The 19558-nt window shown below is 37.7% G+C and overlaps 1 protein-coding gene across 1 annotated transcript in view; it reads right to left on the bottom strand.

Annotated features, from left to right (window-relative positions):
- Positions 1-19558, bottom strand: part of SMG6 (SMG6 nonsense mediated mRNA decay factor) — a 286565-nt gene that overhangs the window by 98436 nt on the left and 168571 nt on the right. The gene's annotated exons all lie outside the window — the stretch shown is intronic.

Below are 19558 nucleotides of genomic sequence, written 5' to 3' on the forward strand. Positions count from 1 at the left end.
CAGCCCTTCCTCTTTGCTCTCATCTCCAGGTCAATGGGAGTCAATGGACCGTGGTTGAACTCAGCCCATTTCTTCATTGCTGCCTTTCCCCTCAGAGCAAAGGTATTTTTTTAATTGCCTCATACCACTGAGTAAGGAAGACCATAAAAAACTGATACATTTGAGATTAATAATATTGAAAATATCATGGACTACCAGAAGAACAAAGAAATCTGTCTTGAAACGAATAAAGCCAGAGTGTTCCTTGGAAGCTAGGATGGCAAGTTTTGTTGCTCATACTTCAGACCTATTATCAGGAGGGACCAGTACCTGGAAAAGAACATCATGTTTGGTAAAATGGAGGATCAGAGAAAAACAGAAGACCCCAAAGGAGATGGATTGACTTAGTGGCAACATCTAAGGGCTCAAGCATAATGACAACTGTGAGGATGGTGTAGGACCAGGCAATGTTTTGTTTTGTTGTGCACAGGGTGACTATGAGACAGAACCAACTCAATGGCACCTAACAACAAATACAAGCTTAGGATGCATTATATTAGAGTCACCATTTTAGTTGTTTCAATTGATAGGGTCATTCAGTATATCCAATTACACCGTACTGCTAAAAATGGAAGATCCTAATAAACCAGGATCGGGCAGTGATTTGTTCTGCTGTACATAAGGTCGCTATGAGTCAGTACCGACTCGATGGCACCTAACAACAACAACAACAAACTCTCTCAATATCCTTATGTAAAACTGGGCAGATTGGAGTAGGCTTTTGTTCTCTGAGAAAGTATTGTTTATTTATAATGAAAGCAATACATATTTAGTAGTTGTTGCTGGTGTGGTACTGCAGGTTAATGCACGGGACTGCAAGGTCAGTTTAAACAAGACCCCCGGTTCAAGCTCACCAGCTGCTCCTGGGAAATCCTATACAGGGTTACTATGAGTTGGAACTCACTTGATGGCACTTAAACATCAACAACAAGTGCCCTTGAGTCAGTTGTGATTCACAGCAACCCTATATAGGGCTTCTAAAAAGTGGGTGGTGGGTTTGATCAGCCAACATTGCAGTGAGCAGTCCAGTGCTTATCCTACAGCAGTATACCAGGACTCCAAAGTATAGATAAATAAAACCCCTAACTCTTTTTTGTGGAGTAATCACTACTGGCGATTTCATTTGTAGATTTCAAAAAAAAAAAAACAAAAACACCAAAAAAACAAAAAAAAACCCTTTATTTATCATATATACACCTATACCGCTCTTACTGATTATCTCATTATCCAGCATTTTACATTTATAATAGTAAAGTATCCAGTATCATACTATTTTACACATTAATGAAGTGTGTCTGGCAATAAGGAGAGCTGATATGTGAGGTGAGAGTAATGCTGATGGTTAAGGTGATGTGTCAACTTCATTGGGTCACAATTCTAGTGATTTAGCAGTTATGTAATGATCTAGTAGTCATCCTCCATCTTCACATAATGCCAGTTTTCAAATAACAATCTGGCCTGTGGAAAATCACAGAAGTGACTGAGTATATCTGAAGGTGGGTTTGTACAATAAATGGTTAGGTGAAAGACTACTAGTCAAAAGATTGGTATTTTGAAGCCACCCAGAAATGCCTCAGAAGACAGGCATTATACTTACAAAAGGTCATAGCCTTGAAAACCCTGTGGAATTGTATTCTGCACATGTGAAATTACCATGACTTCAAATCAAGCCAGTAACAATAATATTCCTATATCTTCATCCTGGTGTGGCTCTGTGGGTTAAATGCGCCAGCCAGACTGCAAAGCCGTTTGAACTCAAGGTCGGCGGGTCAAGCTCACCAGCTGATCCTCAGAAACCCTATACAGGGTTGCTATGGGTCGGCACTAACTCGATGGCACTTCACAACAACAACATATTCATTCTTATGGGTTTTCTTTTTAAAATACAAATGCAATGATGCTGTATATTTATTTCTATAACTTGTTTTTGGTTTTTTAAATTTTATTTTAACTAAGCAATGTACCTTGGACATTGCACCTTATCAATGCACCTTTCTTGAGATAAGGAAATATGTTCATTGTAGTTAAGGTCAATAAAAATATAACCTATGCAAGTCACTTTTTGAGCTTTAGTTTCCTAATTGTAAAAATGGAAATACCCACCTAATGCTGTCAAGTAATTCCAGTGATCCTCTGGGACAGAGTAGAACTGCCACAGTGTTTCCAAGGATGTAATCTTCACAGAAGCACACTGTCATATTTTTCTCCCGCAGAGCAGCTAATGGGTTCGAACTGCTGACCTTTCAGTTAGCAGCCGATGCCTTAACCACTACATCATCAGGAGCTCCCCCAAAAATGGGATATAGGAATATCGTACCTTTCCCAAGACTGTTGTGAAGATAAAATGAAAAAAAAAAATGCATGTAAATTGATAAACATGGTGGCTGACACATGGTGAGTATACAATTTCACAGTTGTAGTATTAACAATTATTATTGTAATCATCAACATCATATATGCCTATGTTTAGGAAACAGACCTCTGGAAAAATTCAAAGGGACAGAGTACAGGAAAGAAAAGGATCAAGTCAGAGGATCTTCATAGTTCTCCAGAAATCAGTATCTCATTTGAACCAAAGCCACAAAAACCACAGAACTAAAAAAGCAAAGGAAATAATTGTTTCCTTCTTTGGTAGAAGAAGCCCTTGGCGTTACCTAATAGCACCCTCTTGGTTCTCTGAACAAAAATGAACCATGCATGTGTACTGAGGTAACTTGGATAGCTCAGAAGCAAGGCTGCATCAAGAACACCATGCCTGCTGCAATCCTGTAAACATAAGTTAAATCTCTATGCCTGAAAGAGGTGACATCTTGTTATCTTTTCCCCAAAGGAAAGGTGTATACAGGCAGAACCCTGACTTACAATGAGTTTCTATTCTGACAACTCCATTTAAGTCGATCTCATTCAGAATATCCTTTGCATTTTTTATTATTGCCTTTTAAATCATTATCTTTATAAATCTGATCTTTGATCAGATTTGGTGAATACTAAATTACACTCTATAACACTGTATATAGTATGTATTACTAACATTGATGTACAAAACAAACTGATGGTCATAGTGCAGTGCACTGCAACTTGAATACATAGTAAATTGGGAACTACCTGTATAGCAGACACAATTATATACAGTACATTTTCCATAGGAATATGTATATAACATAGTTTGGATCAGCAACTATAGGAAAGAAAACACATTTTTGTTCATTCATTTTGAACATAATCATGAGACTGGTAATAGTAATAGTTCTGGAGGACATAATCCACACCCTGAAGTTTGGATCAATGTATATTTAACTTTCTGCAACTGTTCCTTAGTTGATTAATAATGCTCTAGTGTAAATATCACTGTATGATTCATGTCTTTAAGTTATTCACATACTACCTCCTTCCGTAAATACTTCATTTGCTTAGTAAAGAAACAATGAGGACAAAAACCAGCCTAGAAGATAGGATTATATGATGTATGTGGAAGTTCACAATCTCAAATGGACAATAATAATGTAAAACTGTGGTTAAGACCCGTTGATGCATGTGAATGAACACCAATGCTCAGCATTTAATAAATTCTAAAAATGTTGTATTAAGTAATATATTTAGCTTTTGTATATGTGATGGGGCCAATGCATCCACATCGATAAAAATGACCAAACTTTGTGGTCAATTAGGAGGAAAACAATGTCAAGGGCCTTGACCCCTGCCTGATTTCAAAGGTGCTAATCCCATGCTGGGAGCTTGAGGGATATAAGATCACCTATGTTTTCTATTTCTCTCATCTAACAAAGCAACTACTAGCCTTTGCTCTAAGACACAGTCTATAAATTTGTTCTTGCCTTAGGGCTTCATAGAGAATTTCAGAAACAGTAGATTTAATGGACCAAGATTACTGTATCTATATTGTGCTTTTATAAATCTTTACAAAGTACTTTCACAGATCTGATTTCTTTTTATCCTCATAACTTTTTGACTTGGGAAGGGCAGTTTCAGGTTTCTTATTTTATTGTAAAGAGATGGAAGCCCAGAGAGGTTATACGAATTGCTCAAGGCCACACAACTTGCCTTTAGCAGTCAAGATCAGAGTCCATATCTGACACTTAATTTTATTCCATGCTGTCTTCCTTTCCTTCAGAGGGAAAAAGTAATGCTTAGAGGCATCCCAATGCCAAAAATTTTAGTTTAATAGAGTAAGTAAGTTTTAGAGAATAAGATTTCCATTACATGAAAACCTCCCTTCCCAGCTTCTCACCCTCCTGAACTATCTCATATAGGCATTTTCCAGCTTCTGGAAATGACATGAGGAAGAACAGATTAAACCCTGCGAATCAAGAGCTTCCTGAGACCCTACCGCATTAAGAACAAAAAGCAGCCTAGGCTTAACTTTCAGGCACTCCCTGATTCTCAGGGTTAAGGACTACCCCCAGCTGTCTGCATGAAGATTCTGAGTTAAAGAAAGGAACAAAAAAAAGGCTTCATTTCAGTTGTTAGCTTATGGGTTGGGCCCTCTAGGAAACAGATAACTCTTAGTCCTAGAAGGCTATAACTTGCCTTATATCAATACATAAACCAGTGGCAAAGCACCAGTTCCAACATTTAAATTCTATGTCCACAGAGAGGATCTTGCTTATGTTTTGTAATCTGGAAAGGCAGAACTGTCTGTTCTTTAATGTTCAGTGTAGTCTGAAGGATAGGACGAATATAGGTTGAATTCTGGAAAAAAAAAAACTTCCCTGGGCCAACTGCATCCATACTCCAGAACATCAAGGGCCTATTATCAACACATTGGACAAATGTTGTTAGTGCTTTCCACTGTGTTCATCAATACCTCCACAGAACACAGGTGTGCTTAATCTGTCAGATTCCCTTGGCCCTTAGATGTTATAGAATTTGTCAGATACGCCTCCAGTGGTCATCTTGAGGTGTTCTTTATATTGGAACTTGCTGTTCCAAGAGTCAAAAAGAAGGTAAATCACTATGGGTCTCTGTCTATATGAAGTGTAATTCTAAAATAATGAAACATACTTTCAACAACCACAACTGAGTACCATTTTAATTAAGGTATTTGATAGTCACACCTTATACTGAGGTTATGAAATTCCCCTGACTCTCAAACCCACATCTCACTTGAGCATAGAGGATTTTTTTTTTTTTTTTTTAAATAATATCCGTAACCCAGTTGTGACACTTCCTTCCACCTCTACCTGTACATCTGTTTCCTACAGAGTCTGCAGTCTCAAGTGAGATGCGTGAGGCTTCTGTAGGTGCTGGGGAACAAGATGGAACAAAAATGCTTCACACCTGGCTCCCAAATTACAGGAACGCTGGACTAGGGCCAACATAAGCTGGCACAGCACCAGCTTAAATGGACATCAATTAAGGAGCCTGTCATCTTTCAAGACTGCAGGGTCTTTTTTCACTCCGTGATCTACATAGCTCCACAAGCCAGCCACACCACTGCTAGAGTTTTCCAGATGGGATCATTTCCCTTAGATTCCACACTTGCAGATTTACTGCAGAACTTGTTTTTAACCCCTCCTTCTGTTTTTGAATGTCTGAACTATTATTCCACAGTACAGTTTTATCTTCAATTGATTTGTCTTTAGTAAACTGAGAACTTTGTGCCTCATGAACAGAAAAAAAAAAGGTTTAAGCATCTAAAAGATATTGACTTGTTTACAAAAAGGCATTCAAATTACTGAGATTAGTGAATGGTCAGAAATTCTTCTCTGTACACATCACCCCTATAGGGATCAGAAGCCACATAACACTGACCAGGCACCATTATGCTGGAGAAATGAACAGACCTCCAGGACTTATGCAGGCTCCTCCGACACCACATGCAGTGACAGTGATCCATATCACTTGCCTAAGAAAAAGAAATCCTATGAGTGTGTAGCCAGTGGCAAATGCTATTTAAGGAAAACATGTTAACAGGAACCCACAATTACGAAGTAACTAGATTCCACATAGCATCTTCGCTTAACTTTTGACCAATGGGGCAAGTATATACTTTCACACTTGCACCTATGTGGGCTGCCCTGTGGAAAGAATTCCATGAAACATGAAAGAGTTGCATGATAAATAAATATCTCATCCACATTTAATGTATGTTCTGAGACATGAATTCCATTGCCTTAGGGGGCTGTGTCTTGCTGCCAATTTGTTTCTCATGGCAGAACCCTGTGCGGCAGAACCCCGACTCAGCTCTGCCGCTGCTTGTTTGGAAAAGAGTCCAGCTGGAGATGAAAGGAGCTCTTCAAAGCGGGTGACTCCTTGGAGGCTATCACTTTAGGGCTTGGGAAAGATTACTTATCAAAAACTACTTTAGTCTGGAATATACTCTAGGCAAGAAGCTAGTCTGCCCTCTCAGGTATTCCACTGGAGTCTGCTAGAGCTGGAGAGACCTCAACGTATATGGAGTGATGGAAGGAACTGAAAAACTCAGTAGAAGGTAAGAGCCCAGAATCCACACTATAGGTGGGGGCAAGAGAGAGAGAAGGAATTAAAAATGTTTCAGACATCTGTCTGCACAACTCAATCTTGGCATACTCTTAACTCCCTCTTTTATTTTAAATAAATAGCTTTTAAAGGGGTGGTCCTTACATCTTTCTGCTGACTAAGATCTCAATTTCTTCACTTTTTTCTATCAAAAGAGCCTGAAACCTCTAGTTCTCAGCATTCAATCAGTCAAACAGTCTGTGAAGTGAAAAGACAAGCCACAGATTGAGAGAATAGTTGCAACACATGTATCTGACAAAGGACTTGAATCCAGAATATACACAGAATTCTCAAAACTCAGTAAGAAAACAATTCAGTTAAAAATAGGCAAAATATATGAATGCTTCACCTAAAGAGATATGTACATGGCAAATAAAGACATAAAAAAAATGCTCAACATGATTAGCTTTTAAAGAAATCCTAATTTAACCACAATGAGATACTTAATGACATAAAAAACAAACTAAAACAGGATAAGAATGTCATACCAACAGAGGATGAGAAGATGCCAAGGCAATGAGAAAGCTCAGTAAAGAAGCTGAAGAAGGAAAAACAAAGTAGTAGTTTAGTGATAAGAGTAAGCGTCCCCCATAGTATTTCTTTTTTTGAGATAAAATTTAGTGAAATCTTTAATTGTGTAGCAAGGTATAATGTTCCCTTTTATATCTGAATAGATATGCTTCTGTTAAATTTCTATAATATTTTGTTTATAGAATATAAACTTCCTATATTCACTGAAGCTAAAGTAAGGATATTGTATATGATGCATTAAAATTTACTTAAGGAAGTCACAATTTAAAAAAATTAAAAAAAGTACCGAATTCTGATGACAATTCAGAGGAATTAATATTTTAATATGTAGTGAGTGGAAATGCAACATGGAATAGCCAATTTGGGCAAGTTTAGCAGTTTTCCAATAAAGTTTAACATACACTTACCATACGATCTACCCATTCTATTACTAAGTATTTGCCTAAGATAAATGAAAAGTTCATGCAAAAACTTAAAACATGAATATTTATACAAGTTCTAACCATAATTGGTACAAACAGAAAAAAAAAAAAAAGCTCATCAACTGGTGAATGGATAGGCAAATTGTAGAATATCCATATAACGGAATACTATTCAACAAAAACTAATGATACAGGCAACAACATGGATGAATCTCAAATGCTTTATGCTAAGTGTTATGGATTGAATTGTGTCCTTAACAAATTAGGTGTTAAAATTCTAACCCCTTGCAATCTGGTTTGGAAACAGTTTTCTTTGTTATATTAATTATAATTAGATCGTTTCCAAGTAGGGTGGGTTCTAAATCTAATCACATGACTTACAAACAGTGCAGAATAATCACACTTGCCAAACTAGTATCGCCAAGGAACACAGAAGAAAACAACATGGCCAAGACCATGAGTTTCACTTTTAACCTCCAGAGAAAACATATTTCTGTTCTTTAAAGCTACTTACTTGTGATATTTCTGTTGTAGCACCACTAGGAAACTAAGCACTATGTGAAAGTAGCCTATACTGCATGACTTTATTTATAAGACATTCTGGAAAAGGTAAAGTTATACGGATATAAGACAAATCACAGGTTGCCAGGAACTCGGATGGTAAGAGCGATTTGTTGAATGAGGGAATTATTTTGAGTGGTAGAACTATGGTGATGGTTATATGAAATTGTCAAAATTGTATGCCAAACAAGTGAATTTTATTGTATCTAAACAAACACACACACAAATAAAACACCTTAGTTTATGAGAAAGACATTTGGCTGTAAGGATTGTAACAAACTATGAACATTACCATAAAAAGGGAATTGAAAACATTTAATTGTGACCATGAAGTAGTAATCCAACAGAACAAGGGGATATTGAACTGTTTAAAATCTGGAAAGATGTGTGTCAGGATTATATCACCATATTTATTCAATTCAATCTGCAAGATGAGCAAATAATGTGAGAAGTTAGACTATATGAAGACAAATGCAGCGTTAGGACAGGTGGAAGATTCACTAATAACCTGTGATATGCAGATGACACAATCTTGTTTGCTGAAAGTGATTAGTGGACTTACTGATAAAAGACTACAGCCTTTAGTATAGATTGTAACCCAACATAAGAAAGCAAAACTCCCCACAAGTAGACCAATAAGCAACATCATGATAAACAGAAAAGGTTAAATTTGTCGAAGATCTCGTTTTACTTTGGATTCAATCAATGCCCATGGAAGCCAGCAGTCATGAATTCAAATGATCATACTAAATTAGGCAAACCTGCTGCAAATGACTTTTTAAAAGTGTTAAAAAGCGAAGATGTGACTTTGAACATTAACGTGTGCCTGATTCAAGCCATGGTATTTCCAATCACTTCATATGCATATGGGAGTGTGATGGCTCTCATAGGACAAGCACTGGATTGCAAACCACAAGGTTGGCTGTTTGAGCCCACTATTGCTCTGTGGGAGAAAGATGAGGCTTTCTGATAAAGATTTACAGCCTCAGAAATACTATTATAGAGTCATTATGAGTTGTGGCGCTGTGGGTTAATGCGCTAGACTGCAAAGTCAGTTTGAACTGTAAGGTTGGTGGTTCAAGCTCACCGGTCACTCCTTGGAAACCCTCTAGAGGGTCGCTATAGGTCGAAACCAACTTGCTGGCATTTAACAACAACAATATGAGTTTGAACCAATTCCAGGGCATTTAACAATGACAACTTATGTATGTGAAAGCTGGACAATGAATAAGGACAACAAAAGAACTGATGCCTCTGAATTATGGTGTTAGTAAAGAATATTGAATGTTATCACAGACTACTAGTAGAATGGAAAAAATTTGTCTTGGAAGCACAGCTAGAATGTTCCTTAGAAGGGTGGATGGTGGGATTTCGTCCTTTGAACATGTTATTAGGAGGGACTAGTTCCTAGAGAAGGACATCTTGCTTGGTAATGTACAAGGTAAGCAAAAAAGAAATGGGCTCAAATGCAGCAATGACTGTGAGGACGGTCTATGCAGTATTTTGCTCTATTGTAAATAGGGTCGTTATGAGTCAGAACAAGAAACAAGTTTATGAGGGTTTTGAGAGATGTGTGACAGAACTGCTCTCCTTCAGAAATTAGAGGCACTAGATCTAGATTTCTGAGGCCCTTTGCCTCCAAACTTTTCACTGTTGCAGAGACAATGCAATCTTCTTCAGACAGGTAAAAAACCCCACCCAATCGCAGCCTGATTTTCATCCTTTTCATTCACTTCCTGTTTCACCTGAGCAGAAAGGTCTTTGTTTCTACCAAGGGCAAAGTATATATAAGAATAAATCAGGTACCTAAGCTAACTGGAGGCTTCTTAATATGAATGTGTAAATGAGCACAGAACCTAATAAAAATAAATCCTGAAACATTTTAATCATAATACCTACCAACTTCTAATTAAGAAGACAAAGCAAGAAATCTGTCATTTCTTCAGTGAGGTTAAAAAACCCCAAAAAACATAAATGGAAAGTAATCATAAAGTTTCTTTTAACATTATAACACTTCCAAAGCTGTATTATTTTTAAAGAAAAATTACATCTTACACATGAGGTCACATGACCACAGGAACAGGGCAGGTAGGTGGTAGTGGTTATGTGCTATGGAGTTGGTTTCAACTCATAGCGATCCTGTATAGAGGTTCCAAGGCAGTGAATCTTTACGGGAGCAGAAAGCCTCATCTTCCTCTGGTGGAATATGATAGTTTTGAATTACTGAACGTGAGATTAGCAGCCCAACTCATAACCACTACACTACCAGAGCTCCATAGGGGCAGGTAAGTCTGCTAGATATAGATGTTACAACTTATCTGGAGAGTTGTACAAAGGGAACATATCCCCACTACCACCTTTCAGACATCTCTGTTTCATAGAGCTCTTCTAGCTCTTCACTAAGTTTGTCTAGTGTTTCTTGGGTGCTTCAAGAGAAAGGAAGGAAATGGTACTTAGAAACTATAGGGAAGCAAGAAAATGCTTAGCTCCCAACTTCCAAGAGCACAAGCATGTTAAGTATAATATGCACAAATACAAATGCAGAGAAAGGACTTTTTCATTTAAATGGAGGAAGCTGCCATGTCTACCTCTATAAGCAAAAGTATTAATCATCCAACGTCTGGTTTTAATCCACACACTCCTGATCCTGCATCTGAATGTATTGTTATCAAGGGAAGGAGCATTTCTGTTCAATCTGATGCACCAGCCAAAAAACCTGAAAATGTGAAAACCACATTGGTGAAGTGCCTTCTAGGGGACGCAGAAAATTCTAGCTCCGCTTTTTTTTATTGCCCCTCTCCCCACTTCTTGTTTTTTAAATGATGAACAAATGTGAGTTTCAGGGGACTAGAAGGGGAGAAAAAGAAAATGGCTCAAGTTACAGGTTCCTGACATCTTGGAGTGACACTATCCTCAGGGAAATCTCCCAAAGGGGATCCAGCCACACATCCTGACTGACATTAGCCTGTCAGATACAAGCTTGGGCACCCAGGTGCATCCCTTACAAGTATTTACAAATGAAACGACAAGCCCAAACAGTAAGCCAGGGCCTCTGTCTCCATTCTTTGAGTTTGTGCTTTCCTTTAGGAAGGACTGGAAAAGTTTCTGTATATGTCTAAGCATGCTTCTTTTACTGAGCCTTCCTCCTCCCCAAGCTTGCCTTAGAAAGGGTCTCAAAGCCAGTATGTGGGCTTGAGTGACTACACAGTCATTAGTCACCACCCTTGCAGTTTCACTCCAAACTGCGCATGGGGCCACCCGTGACACAAAAACTCTGGCAAGATTAGGGGATAGCAAGAGCAGAAGAAACCACAATATGCCTGAGACTCCCAAGAGAACAATGACTAGTGCTGGTAAGAACAGACTGACAGAGCAGACAGACTCTAACCAGGCCTCGCTCTGTTTTCGATGCAACACAAATGTTTTCCATTAGAAGTTCCCTGCCCCACAAACACTCATACATGCGGCTATGAAATCCACATACTTAACTTCTGCTTTTCTGGCACTCTGACCCAACTACTTCTCCTGTTCCTCTGGAAGACAACAAAGATGAGGGTGAACAGATTCCAGTACCCCCAGCACAAAGGTAAGGAGAAAAGAATCAGAATTAGAAGCAGACTTCATTACACACCATCCAACATGAGTGTGATGGAGCATGCTAAAGAGAAGTGAGAAAACAAGGACTTTTCTTTTGCCAAGGGAGAAACAAGTTAGTTTTGTATAGCTCCAGCTCTGGTTGGCTCCTATGCTTTCAGCTTGAAGTTTGGCTTTATTTTCTAGTAAAGTCTGCAGTTGATCTTCAGGGGAGGTTGGTTACCATTAAAAACAAAACAGGCAAACACCTTAGGAAATTCAGTACAAAGTCTGCAAAACTCTAGTTCTGTACTGAGAAATCAGAATGCTGGCTGATTAGTAAGCCATATTGCAAACACTCAGAATAAGCTAATTATTAAACTTGTGAGAAGCTGAACTAGATGCTCCCAAATCATAAGCAATCTGTACCCCACAGTACCAGTAAAAGAACCTGGCCCAGGTGCATTTCTAATCAAAGTCACAGAGGTGTGCAAACATGAATGTCTGGCCAAACAGAAAAAACAAACATACCTAAAAATAAGTAAGAATTCAAAGGAATAAAAACTGAAAACAAGGCAAAAACGTAATTTTTAAGATGTCTTGTGAAAAATAAAAAGGAAATCCCTTATTTAGGCAGTTCTGGAGTTCCCTAATCACCAATAGCAAAGGATGTCCCCTCCCCCACCTCCAATGTGCATGCCTTGTTAAGAAATTGCTCAACCTACACTTATTGTGCAATTCCAACCTTCCAAAGCTTTTCCCTGCACATATGCAAACCACGTTTTCCACTGCACTCTAGAATTAAGAACAGTTCTCTTCTTCACTGTAGTGAGTAATATGTGCATGAATGAAAAACAAAAATATACCAAACTATTGCTAGGCAAGCATTCACGAGAAATGAAGTTTTACATCATTCCATCTGGTTATTTCTGAGTTTACTAGTTAGTTAAGAGACATTTGCATTTACTCTTGTTGTTGTTATTGTTAGGTGCCATCAAGTTGGCATCGACTCATAAAGACACTATGCACAACTATGCGCAACGAAACACTGCCTGATCCTGGGCCAATCTCACAAATGTTGCCACGCTTGAGCCCATTGATGCTGCCATTTTGCCAATTCATCTTGCTGGGAGTCTTCCTCTTTTTCTCTGACCCTCCACCTTACCAAATATGATCTTCTTCTCCAGAGACTGGTTCCTCCCGACAATACGTCCGAAGTATGAGAGACGAAGTATGGCCATACTGACCTCCAAGGAGCACTCTGGCTGCATTTATTCCAACACAGATCTGCTGGTTCTTTTGGCAACCCATAGCACTTTCTTCTCCTCCAACACCATAACTCAAAACCATCAATTCTTCTACAGTCTTCCTTATTCACTGTCCAGCTTTCACATGCATATGAGGTTATTAAGCAGCTGTAATTGTTAAGTGTTATTGAGTTGGTTCCGAATCATAGACACCTTTATAGGGTTTCCGAAGAGTGGCTGGTAGGTTTGAGCCACTGACCTTGGGTTGGCAGCCTAGTGCTTATCCTACAGTGCCACACCAGGACTCCTTAGGCAGCTAAAGATCTCTTTTTTTTTTTTCTGTTACTGACTGACTTAGGTATCCAGTGCTGCTGTAACAGAAATACAAGTGGATGGATTTAACGAACAGAAATTTATTTCCTCATAGTTTAGGAGGCTAGTAGTCTAAATTCAGAATGGCTTCCTTTCTCTCTTGGCTGTGGAGGAAGGTTCTTGTCTCTTCAACTTCTACTCTTTTGGGAGTAATCATGGTGATCCTCATGGCATATATCTGCTCTTTTATATCTCAGACTGATTTAAAACACACGGTACTAATACTGCTTCATTAACATAACAAAGAAGACCCATTTCCACCTGTATAATAGGATTCAGAACACGTATTTTCAGAGTATGTCTATTGGCAAAATTAAGATAAAAAAATAGCCCACAAAAATATCAAACCTTCAAAAGTCTTTGTTCTAAATTATGACAATGCTGGCATATTTGGAGTGGGTAAAAGGTGCAGTCCCAATAGTCAAAATTCCAATGGAAGTCTTTGCACAGATAAATCTTGGTGTATCTTGTTGACCACAAACCTTTTTGCAGAAATTAAGTTAGACAAGCAACAAAAACAATAAATAGAAGTGAACAAAGATGAAGGAAGCATGACAAAGAACTCCAAGAAAACAAAAGAAAAAGACAAATTTGGCTCCATAAAAGATTTTAGGTTGTAATCTTGAAAAGCAAAATGATTTATAAAACAAGTTGCAAAACATGAGAAAATATTGGAAACATATAAAATAAAATATAACTATATATCAAAGATATATAAAGAACAATTTACATATCAATAAAAATAGAAAATAACTCAATATAAAAATGTGCAAGATGATAAACAGGCAAGTCAGAGCAGAAGAAATAAGAGGGTAAGGCAAGAAGTATTGTTACAAAATCAGAGAAGCTTTTATTAAACAAAAACACCAAAATGTGAAGCTATTGTTTCTTGACATGGCCTCTATTTAGGTATAACACCTTTTTTTTTTTAACGTCTAAACACTTCTGTAGGGAGCTCTGAGAGCTTAGCAGTTATGAATTGGGCTGCTAATCTTAAGGTCAGGAGTTCGAAACTACCAGCGGTTACCCAGGCGAAAGATGATGTTTTCTGCTTCCACAAACATTTATAGCCTCAGAAACCCTATACAGGATTTGCTAAGAGTTGGAACCAACTCCACTGCACATAAACACCAACTGCCATATATTTCTGTAGGTACTGCTATCACATTTCTAACCTTTCAAAAAGGAATTCTGCATTTTCTGATTCACATGTCAAAATGGCAATTTTGGCATCCTAAAAAGATTGTTCCTTTAAAATTTTTTTTTGATTTTTGAGAACAAAAAAGAAGTCTGAAGGATCAAGATCAGGTCTGTATGGGAGATGGGCTGTGGATGCCCAACAAAATCCTCATGGGACCATCTTTGTTACTGTTAAAGAATGTGCAAGTGCATTATTGTGATGGAAGAAAATTCCTCAATTCCTCAGCACAACTTTTCTTCTTTTTTCTCATTAGTGCAGTTTCCAACTGAAAAACAACAACAACAACAACAAATCTTTCTAATAAGTCCCCATGATCAGCCTGATCCTTTGAGAAAATCTATCAAGATTATTCCTTTGGAATTCTATAAAACAGTTATCATAATCTTCAGAACCGATCTCTCAGACTTTACCAACAGATCTTCTCAGAAGTCAGTGTTTTGATTTTTTTGGGAAGCACCTTAATGAGTCTAAGACAAGAATACTGCTGAGAGAACTGTCTACAGCCATCTACTAGATGCAGAGACATGTTTAAACATATGTTGTTTGTAATAAACCCATGCATGTATAAATAAGAACTCTGGAAACAGTACTTTTTGACTTATCCTCATGTAAATAATAAATATATAGAAAGATCCTTTGTTTTACACATAAATACAAGTTAGAGTAAGATGCACTTTTTAAAAAAACCCAGATTAGTCCACAGTAACACATAGTGTTGATGAACATATGAGTAGATAGACAATCACGTAATTGTTAGTAGAAGTATAAATTGGTATGTGTTTTTTGGAGGGTAATTCAACAGTATCTGGGCAAAACAGTAAATGTGCATAACCACTGACAAAGCAATTCCACCTGTAGCAACATAAGTAACTGAAACAATCCTATAACTAAACAAAGATGTAAATTCGAGGAAGTTCATTCCAATACAATTTATAATTATAAAATTTTGACATAATGAAATATCAGCTGATGAATAGATAATAATATCCATATAAAAAATATGAGGCAATCTGAAAAAGAATAGTATAGAGCTATACATATATTAAGCAAAAGAAGGTACTACAAAAGTAGAATTCATTTTTAGTTTATTAAAAAAATACTGTGTATATCTGGATATTTGCCAAAGTTAATAGCAATTATCTTTGGAAAGGAGGTAACTGTACTCTGATTTTCTACATTTCTATGTTGTTGTTAGGAGCTCTGTTAGCATAGTGGTTACGAATCGGGCTGTGAAGCACAAGGTCAGCAGTTCGAAACTACCAGCTGTTCCGTGGGAGAAAGATGAGGCTTTCTGCTCCCATAAAGATTTACAGCCTCGGAAACCCTGTACAGGGTCGCTATGAGTCGGAACCAACTCCACGGCACATAACAACAACAGTGTTGTTGTTATTAGGTGTCTTTGAGTTGGTTTTGACTCATAGTGACCCTATGCCCAATAGAATCATGCTCTTCTCCAAGGACTGATCCCTCCTGATAACATGTCCAAAGCATATGAGATAAAGTCTTGCTATCCTCAGTGCTAAAGAGCATTCTGGTAGTACTACTTCCAAGACAGATTTCTTCTGGCAGTTCATGGTATATTTGCTATTCTTTATCAATATCATTAATTTAAAGGAATCAGTTCTTCTTGGTCTTCCTTATTCATTACACAGCTATGGTGTGCATATTAGGCAACTGAAAATATCGTGGCTTAGGTCAGGCCCACCTTAGTCCTCAAAGTGACATATTTGCCTTTTAACACTTTAAAGAGGTCTTTTCTAGTAAAACTGTCCACTGTGATATGTTGTTTCAGTTCTTGAATATTGTTTCTATGGGCACTGATTGTGGAACCAAGCACGATTAAATCCTTGATGTCGGGCTTTTCTCTGTTTATCATGATGTTACTTATCAATCCAGTTATGAGGATTTTTATTTTCTTTACATTGATGTATAATCCATACTGAAGGCTGTAATCTTTGATATTTATTAATAGGTGCTTCAAGTCTTATTTGTTTTTAGCAAGGAAGGTTGTGTAATTCGCTATTACAGACTGTTAGTGAGTGTTCCTCAAATCTTGATGCCCTGTTCATCATACTGTCCAGGAAGGCAGAGAGATACACATTAACACAAATAATACCACTGGTGAAATGAATCACTAAAAAGCAGTTGCACCGAAGTTTTTCCTTGCACCCAGAGTGACAAGTCACAAATACAATAAGAAGTCTGAATTTAGAATTTTTTCTAAATATAAATCAAAGGGCTTTTCAAAACACAATGTAACTTTTACTAAATTTAACTATACTCACCAAGTTTTCTTGGATTGAACAGGCAAAATAGAGACGGAAATACAGTTAATTTTTAAATATTTGACTGGAGATTATTTTGTCTTGGGTATGTATGGACTGATAGAGAATGTAATAATAATTAAAAAAACTGTCTCAGAGAGTAAAAACAAAAGAGCTTATATAATGATGAATGGAGGGGATTGGAACCATGGCAATGAAATGATAATACGATAGAATGAATGTAAAACTAAAGTTCTCTCATGTAAACTATCATATAATTCACAATAAAACATTTAAAAAAAAAAGAGCTTATATATAGCATGGCATGACAACAGAACATGTACTTACTGCCTAAAAATTACCTTGTTCTTCAAAGCTTCGAAAGGTTCCAATCTCACTTATAAAAACAAAAACATTTCTTATGTATCTAGTACTGCTATAACAGAAATACACCAAAGTGGATGACTTAAACAAACTTATTTTCTGAGTTTATTGGTCCCATTGAGCCAGTTCCAATTCCTAGTGACCCTATGTACCACAGAATGAAACACTGCCCAATCCGGAGCCATTCTCACAATCTTTGCTATGTTTCAGTCCACTGCTGCAGCCCCTGTGTCAATCCGTCTCACTGAGGGCCTTCCTCATTTTTACTAATCTTCTACTTTACCAAGCATGATGTCATTCTCCAGGGACTTATTCAGCCTGATAACATGTCCAAAGTACGTGAGACAAAGTCTCACCATGCTCCTTTCTAAGGATCATTCACATTCTGGCTGTATATCTTCCAAGACAGATTTGTTTGTTCTTCTGGCAGCCCATGGTATATTCAATAGTCTTTGTCAGCACCATAATTCAAGTGCATCAATTTAGTTTAGGAGGCTAGAAGTTCAAATTCAGGGTGCCAGCTCTAGGGGAAGGCTTTCTCTCTGTCGGCTCGACAAGATAATTTAAAAAAAAAAAAAAAGAGAGAGAGATTTTGCTCTTGAGTGAGTTTCATGTAGCTTGGCATCACTCTTCTGCCATCTTTGCTTGCCTAGTCGCCTCTTTTTATCTCTTGTTTATTAAATCTAAAGACGGCCTACATTAATCCTGCATCACTAACATAACACTTATTCCCACATGGGATTACAGTAGATGTAGAGGTTAGGATTTACAACATATATTTTGGAGGAACGTAATTCCATTTATTTAACACACGTTGTGTACAAAGGTAGCTCAAGAAAGTTCAATTTATCCATAGCTTCTGCAAATCATTAAGGGGGGAAAAAAGGATAAGCATTAAAAAGGGTTAAAGTTATGATAAGGAAATTTGTAATAAATAGTAGCACATACAGCAATTAAGCATTTTTTAACAACTCCCCAGCCCATAACAACAACATTATGCTATAGGTAAAATTTTGTTTGCAGAGCAAATTAGTTTCCCATTTAACAATTTACACACAAATTGTTTTGTGACATTGGTTGCTATCGCTGCAATTTATCAGCCCTCTTTCCATTTCCATCCTGCCATCCCTGTTTCCATCCCTCCAGTTTCCTTGCCCTTTCTTGCCCTCTCATCTTTGCTTTTGAGCAAATGTTGCCCATTTGGTCTCCATACAGTTGACTGCTTTAAGGCGTACATTCCTCATGGGCGTTATTATTTATTTTATAAGCCAATTTATTATTTGACTCAAAATGGACTTCTGGGAGTAATGTCAACTCCAAGTTAAAAGGTTTTCTTGGGGTGATAAGTCTCAGGGGTTCCTCCAGTCCATCAGTCTAGTAAGTGATGTTTTGCTTTTTAACAAATTTGAATTTTGTTCTATATCTTTCTTCCATTCTAACTTGAACCTTCTATTGTGGCCTTGGTCAGAGTGTCTTGTGTTTGTCATTGTTGTTATATGCCATGGAATCGGTTCTTCCAACTCATAGCAACCCTGTACAGGGTTTCCAAGGCTGTAAACCTTTCCGAGAGCAGAAAGCCTCATCTTTCTCCTGCGGAATAGCTGGTAGTTTGGAACTGCTGACCTTGCGGTTCACAGCCCAATTCATAACCACTATGCTACCAGAGCTCCTTGTGTTGGTCAATAGACCTATTGTAATTAATTTCTTGAGTCTTTGGTTTCCTTCACTTTCCTTTGCTCCAGATAGCAAGAGACCAATGTTGTTGTTAAGTGGCGTTGACTTGAGTCCCCATTCATAAAGATCTAGTATTCGGTTTCCAAGGAACATGCGGTAGGTTTGAGCTGCCAACTTTCAGTTAGTAGTCTAGTGCTTTTACTACAGTGCCACACCAGGATTCCAAGAGACCAACAGTTGTACTGTAGATGATCATTTGTAAGTTGTTTTTTTTAAATCCCAGATGCTAGTCACCAAATTATGATGCTGAACATTATCTTTATGATCTATGCTATGTCAACTGATCTAGATGTCCCCCAAATTATGGTCCTTAGCCTTCAAGCCCAGAGGTGTTTAGATATGTCTAAGAATTTCTATAACTGTGACCTCATGTGCTCTACTATATATATATATATATATGTAGCACATACACAAACGTTGTGTGCCAATCCATCTCTCATTGGCGATCTTCCTGGGTTTTTTTTTGCTGACCCTCCATTTTACCAAGCATGATGTTCTTCTCCAGGGACTGGTCCCTCCTGGTAACAAGTCCAAAGTATGAGACGAAGTCTCGCCATCCTGGCTTCTAAGGAGCATTTTAGCTGTACTTCTTTTAACATAGATGTGTATTTGCAAATGTCTACAACCATGCTGGTGTGGCATTTTAGGATAATGCCTTTTGTCTATTGTGTTCATTGATTTGGTCTCAGTACCTAGAAAAGTGCATGGCACACAGCAGATAGTCAATAGTTGCTA

Source organism: Chrysochloris asiatica, unplaced genomic scaffold (genome assembly GCF_000296735.1).
Source record: "Chrysochloris asiatica unplaced genomic scaffold, ChrAsi1.0 scaffold00054, whole genome shotgun sequence".
NCBI lineage: Eukaryota > Metazoa > Chordata > Mammalia > Afrosoricida > Chrysochloridae > Chrysochloris > Chrysochloris asiatica.